This window comes from Tupaia chinensis, unplaced genomic scaffold (assembly GCF_000334495.1).
Source record: "Tupaia chinensis unplaced genomic scaffold, TupChi_1.0 Scaffold000416_1, whole genome shotgun sequence".
Taxonomy (NCBI): Eukaryota; Metazoa; Chordata; class Mammalia; order Scandentia; family Tupaiidae; genus Tupaia; species Tupaia belangeri.
Genome location: NW_006159921.1, coordinates 2,494,320 through 2,500,935, shown reverse-complemented (window position 1 = coordinate 2,500,935; position 6,616 = coordinate 2,494,320). Strand labels below are relative to the sequence as shown.

The 6,616-nt window shown below is 54.3% G+C and overlaps 1 protein-coding gene across 2 annotated transcripts in view; it reads left to right on the top strand.

Annotated features, from left to right (window-relative positions):
• The window catches only part of MSI2 (musashi RNA binding protein 2), a gene marked incomplete at its 5' end in the record, with an annotated part of 437,589 nt that overhangs the window by 383,894 nt on the left and 47,079 nt on the right, over positions 1–6,616 (top strand).

Below are 6,616 nucleotides of genomic sequence, written 5' to 3'. Positions count from 1 at the left end.
TGTCTTTCTCTCTGTGTTCAAGGCTCCCCCAACTTCGTGGCACCCTACGGCCGCGGCTACCCTGGATTTGCTCCTAGCTATGGCTATCAGTTTCCAGGTGAGGGGCTTGGGCTCCCAGAACTTTGGAAATGTGGGAGATGGGCGGCACTTGTGGGGAGGCGGGTAAACCCCAAGAGAATGCAGCGCATTCAGACCTCCGTGTACAGAGTGACCTACACATGCTAAATGTCAAGTCTGCTCAAGGCCGAGGTCAGGATGCAGCGCAGAGTCTCTAAAGCCTGGAGTCTTTCGTTGGTGTTGGGTGTTTGAGAGCAGCAGCTTTTGAAGGACAGGACAAAAACCTGAGGCAAGAGGCTTCACCTCCTTTTCCTGAAGGCTGTTCTGGTGTTTTTTTCTGCCTGGGGACAGAATTCTAGGCCCAGAGATTTCTTTCACCCTCTGCCACCCCATGTGTGCCTCCCCCTCCCTGAGTCTGCATGACTGATATCTGCGTCTCCCCCGTCCCTGCACCCAGCCTTCTCCCCTCCTCCGACTGCTGCTGCCCTGGTGTGCTTGCGTTGGCTGCAGGGATTGGGGTTTGCCTAGGTCCTGGGTGGGGCTGTCCAGCTTCTCTCTCTCTGTGGGTGGCAGAGACTTGGGTGGAGCCACCGTGGTGTCCACCTACATACACACCCAGGCTGCTCCTTCTCCAAGGTAGCTGGTGGGCCTGAGACCCCCGCCTGGGCGGGGAAAGCAAGGGTGGACTTGGTCTTGTGGGGACAGGGGAGGGATGCTGAAGGAAATGATGTTTGTGGGGCCTTGCTCTTCCCCTGAGGAGGGCAGTCAGCCTTTGCAGACATGGAGTACAGGTGAGAATATGTCAGGATGCTTGACAGCGCCTCTGTGCAAGGACAGCTGGAGTTTCTGGAGAAGGTGTCGAGCACAGCCTTGTGCTCTGTGGGCTCCCAGGGAGGAGCACCGTAGGCACCTGGGCAGTAGGTGGGGCTCCACTCCTGGCTGGTCATTGTGCATATCCTCAGAGTTCTGGGGGCGTCAGGGTCTGAGTGGAATCAGAAAGCAACCGGAGCAAAGCCATGGCCCCGGGAGATGTGCTCCGAGGCTGATGGCTCAGCCAACGTTTTCCTCAGACCAGGCTTAGGGACAGGGAGGGAGTGCGTGGGGAGGGCAGGAGGCATTTGGGACACAGAGCTGTGCCCCGTGGCGGATAGGTCCCTTAGCCAGCAATGGAAGCCCTACGCTCTTGTCCTGGCTTTGACAGCAGCTGGACGACAGGCCATCACAAGTCACCCACCCTCTCTGGGCCTCACTCTCTCTTCTGTAGACAGGGGGGCTAGAGTGGGATGGTCTTTGGGGCCTGTGCACCTACCCGATTGGGTGGGTTAGAGAGTAGGGGGAGGTAAGTACGGTAGCAGAAGTTGGAGATGGCGGGGCGAGAATGTTGGGGATCCCCCACAAGTGGGCCTGGAGCTGAGACAGTTTCTGCATTTGATGGGGCCCTCGGCCTGTCCTAAAGAAGCCTTCCCTGCAGCTCCCCTATAGCAGAAGCTGCCTTGGGTTGGCCAAAGACTGAAGGAAAGAAGGGAGCACACCCTGGAGCACCCCCACAGGAAGCGGTGCCCACTCTCGGGCAACAGAGTCTCCCCATTTACTGGTAGAAACCTTGAGGCACAGAGGGGTAGAAAACCCCCTTCCAGGGCTTATAGGGGTCAGGGGGTAGGGCCAGGATTTGAACCCAGGCAGTCTGGGTCTTCACTGCCATAGTCTCCGTTCTCCTAACGTCCATTTGCCCAGTACAGTAACACTGGCTGTGTGTAACTACCAAAGTTCTATTTAAATTAAGATGAATAAAAGGGAAACTCGGCTCCGCAGTCAGGGTAGCCACACTTCCATTACTCGGGACAAACGTGCTGGTCGGTGCAGCTTGCAGAGCATTTCCATCAGCCTGGAAAGCTCTGTCGGCACTGTTCCTGGGAAAGGAGGAGGCAGTGGGGTGCGCAGCCCACACCCACATGTGCAGGCAGGCACTGCCCCTCTGCAGAGACCCATGCACTCACCTCCCTGTTCCCACTCCTCTCTGTCCCGCTTGGCCCAGAAGCTGGTGGCCAGTCTGGGGGAGCTTGTCTTCTCACTTCCCCCCCAGGCTCACGTGCCTCAGCTCGCCCAGAGCAATGCTGAGCTGTGCCTCCCCTTGGAGTCAGGTTGCCATTGCTCCTCAGTGCAGTGCTGTCCCCGAGGGCAGAGCTGGGGGGTCTTAATGTGGAATAACATTGGGGCGACAAAGTGGCCCCTATGCTGAGGCTCCTGTCCCATCTGAGGGCCCATCTGCAGTGTCCCTGTGAGCCGCTCCAGAGTCAGCTGGTAGAACTGTCCCTGTGACCATCCCTGGATCTGCCCAGGCAGATGGACATGCAAGAGTGACTAAACCAAGGCAAGGCAGGAGGAGCTGCGGTCCCCTGGGTCCCCAGCCTTTCACTGAAAGCCAAGGCTTTGGGACCGAGAGGATTGGCCATGGGGCAGGAGATGGGGATGGAATTGGAATGTTTATGCCCAGATTCCGCTGTTTATCACTGTCACCAGCTCCTGCAGCTTAACACAATCAGCTGGGCTTGAATGGGACAGAAATCGGGCATTAAACTCTGCAGAGAGGGGTCCCCTGACCCGCGAGAGTTAGCTGTTCTGTTCTCTTTTGAGCCAACAAATTTTCCATTTCTCCATCCTTCCTGTTCACGCCACAGAAGGCTCATAACCAATGGTCAGAAAGGGCCACTGGTGGCCACAGAGTGAAGCCACCTGCTCTCAGATGGTCCAAGAGTGTGAGTGGCCCTGGGCCGGGGAGGGCCCAGTGGCTGGCCCCACCCGCTTCAGTGAGGAGTCAGGCTGGTTTCAGAGTCCACCTCATACCTGACGCTCGCCCTAGAGGAGCTGCCCCTTATGGATTACTGTCGCCGTCCACTTGTCCCAGACACCTCCCTAAACAGGGGAGGGGCTCCAGACACAAAGTCTGGGAGACCCCTGTGCGTTGCCAGTGAAGAGCTCTGGTTTTCTTCTCTAGAACCAAACTACACTCCTCCTGGAGCCACCATCTCTGGGGCAGGAAAGCTTTGGAAAGTTCTGGTATCTGCCTCTTACCTCACACCTGTAAGGAGCATTTCTAGCACATCCGGCCAAGGTGACTAGGTTGCAGGAGAGGACCCAAAGATGGGGAGGCCTGACTCACAGCCCTCTCAGGTAGATTCTATTGACCCCTCCCCGACCCTGGGGATCCTATGATTTCGTGACAGACACTGGTGCAGTTGACGTCACCACCGAACTGTCCCAGTGGTTTTTTCTGTGGTCTGTTTCGATGTCCTCACTGTGTGCCCACTTCCAACTTCCCGCCTCCGCCGCCCTTGTGCTGCGTGGTCCCATGCTCCTCGCAGCCTGTTTCTGGGTTCACCCCAGCAGGGGCATGGGGACTGCTGGCCAGAGAATACAGGACACCCAAGTCCTAGAGAACACCCAAAATTCTTCGTCCTCTTTCCACTTTAAACCAGACAGCTGGGGTCCCCTTTTGGAAAATTGCAGTCTGACCTCTTTACAAAGAGTCACCTGACCGTATCCTGTCTGATCGTCCGGCTCGTCTGCTTAGGGGTCCAGAGAGTGCTCTCAGTGGTGCCTCATGTTCCCTGTGTGATGGGTAGGGTGAGGGGTGGCAGACCTCCCTGGACCACACCGCCGGCAGTTAGCAGCCCCTGCCTGCCCACCCCAGGGCCCCGTGAGAATCAGGGAGGCATTCTGAGAGAGTGGACACTTAGCCGGTCATTGTCGTGGGGACTAGTTCTCTAGGGAGACTGATGGCAGCTCCCCGCGGTGGAAACAGCTCCTTCTCCCCATGCCCCGTGTCACCCCAGCTGGCACCTAGCTCAGCTGCCAGTCTAGGATCGTCATAACTGACCAGAGGTCTCCCCCGCTTCCTCCCTTCCCCACTCCGACTGCTCACTTCAGTTTCATCTGTTAATTTCTGTTCTTATTTCACTTTGCAGACTACTTGCCGATCTCACAAGACATAATTTTTATCAACTAGCTCTTAAGAGAGGCACACAAATTGGGGTTTGCTACCATGGCTAGAGCGAGGACACTGTCCCAGCTTGGGCCACCCAGCTGCTGTCAGGGCCACCGGAACTCTGTCCTAGCTGCCCGTTGGCAAGAATGGCTGGTTTTTTTTTTTTTTAATGGGGATATTTTGTTTGTTTTCCTTGTTTTTAATTTTTGGAAAAGACTCATGTTGTCGTTGCTTCACTCTTTTTTTTTTTTTTTAAGATTTATTTCCTAATCCCCTTTCATGTCGCTTCTTGTATGCATCATGACCTTCCCTATCCCCCACTTCCTCGGAATATCACCAGTTCACAGGAAAACTTCTCACAAATTTTGTGGCACCTTCTCAGGGGAATCCAGGAAGAAGGTATCAGATTAATTTTAATAATGACAGACGGGCTTGTTGGGGCATTTCATGGAGTGAGCCCAGAGGGGATGCAGGTATGTGACTCAGAGCACGTATGTCATATGGGCAGTAGCAAAAACGAACACCCTCATGTACACACACACATGCAGACAATTCTATAAAACCGCAAGAGGCTTAATCTGGAAGAGCAACTATGTAGCCATTATCTGATTATCATTGTCTTGGGGGCCGGTCTCTCTGTGGCCATTGCCACCGTAATAAAGCACATTTGTCTTCAAGAAAGGACGCCAGGTACTGCCACATATCAGATGTTGTGGGCACCACTCACGCTGGGCCCCTCCATCCCCTGCCTCAACTCCCTGCCTTGGCCTGGCCTTGCGTTCACTGTTGGCACCACTGAGCCAGGAGGGGACAAGAGGGGACAGAACACAGAGGCCCACCCTGATCAGGTCTCATCTTGGGGCTGGCACCCTTGACGGTCACCCCCAGAATGGGACTCCGGACCCCCTTGGCTTCCTAGTTTGAAATACCCCCACTCCCTTGGATTAATGACGAGCAGCTCAGCTGGACCTTCACGCATGCTCAGAGTTTGTGAGAAGTGACCCCCAGGCTCCCATTTGCTGCTGTGATGTGAACAAACCCATACATGCGAATGTCAGAGTCCTTGCGCCCAGACCTGTGCCGTCCGGCTCATCTCATTAAAGACGCTTGATGTAATAACTGGTTAGATGCCTTTTCTTTTCCTGCAGGCTTTTCCATGAGTAGTATTCTTTTTGAAAAGGAAAACTAAATCTGTACAGCTCCCCCACACACACCCCATATTTTGTTTTGCTGTGAATTGCTTTGCTTTGGTGAACTTGTCCTCGAATGCTTGCCTCAAACGTTTCAGCCATTGTGAATTTTCTTCATCTCTGTAAATAGTTCATTGTGCTTCTCCCTAATGACATTTTATTTTTTCCCCCTGTAAGCAACTGAGGTAGAAAAATAAATTGTTTACCACGGACATGCTGTGTGCTGCCGTCTCTTAGCCTGATAGTGTCCTGTTCTCGCTCCGGGGGAGGTGAATGCATGAAATAACTAGTACCAGTGACAGCCTAGTGCAGTTCCTGAAAGCATGCGAACTCCCCCTGGCTGCCGCCTGCTCCCAGACCTCGCTTCCTCACGTCCCCTGTACTTGCTGGAGGTGGTCTGTCCTTGAGCAGAGTGGCTGAGCATCCGCATGCACCAGCTGCACGACAGCACCCTCATGCCCCTTCCTCTGTCATCACTCCCACCCTTGAGTGACAAACCGCTGGAACATCTGGAGCCCCTCACATCTGTGCATCAGGTGTGTGTGCGTCTCCTGTACATGCTTGTGCACGTGGGCCTACGTGTGTTCGTGCACGTGGCTTGTTTTCCTAACTCCCTGGAGCAGTGCAGACTGGAGGAGGCCCCAGTGGTGCGATGGAAATACTGCTGGACCTAAAGCTCGAGGGTCTTGTGTCCAGGTCCCGTGTGACCTTGAGCCCCTCTAAGCCCAGAGGAAGGTGTCTCGTTAGCTGGGCGGACAGGGTTAAGGGATAATGATGTATATGCATGTGCCTTATATATTGTAAACTCTACAAAACTAGAGTGTTTGTTGTTTTATTAAGAGAGATTTTTGTTACAGGGCACGTGTGCTTGCCAGAGAGAGAGAGAGAGACAGAAAGCAAGAATTCACCCCCCCCCCCAGCGGGGATGGCTACACCTCAGTCCCTCCTCCATTCTCCTCCTGAGATTTTGGGCATGCACGCACACATGCCTGGCATGAGTTTTAAGCTGCCAGGTCTGGGACTCAAACCTCGGTCAACTACGTGGGAGTCCATCAATGTAACCGTTACGCCATCTGCTGGTCCCAGAACTGGGCATTTCAGGAACAGTGAGCATTCATGTTCTATTAAGTCAGCTCTTCAGATAGTTTGCCCATCCTTATCACCCACAGTGGAGCTACCTGCTAGTGGATCTGCTTAGCAATGAGAGGAATGAAGTAGGATCCCCTGGAAGGCCGAGGGATGCTAAGACTTCCTGCACACCCGCAGGCCCCATTCTTTTCCCCACCCCATTAACTGAGCATCAGGTACTGGATTAGGTACCGGGTAGCTGGACATGAGTCAGACTCACTCCCTCAAGATGCTGAGAGTCCAGGCAAGGGAAAGA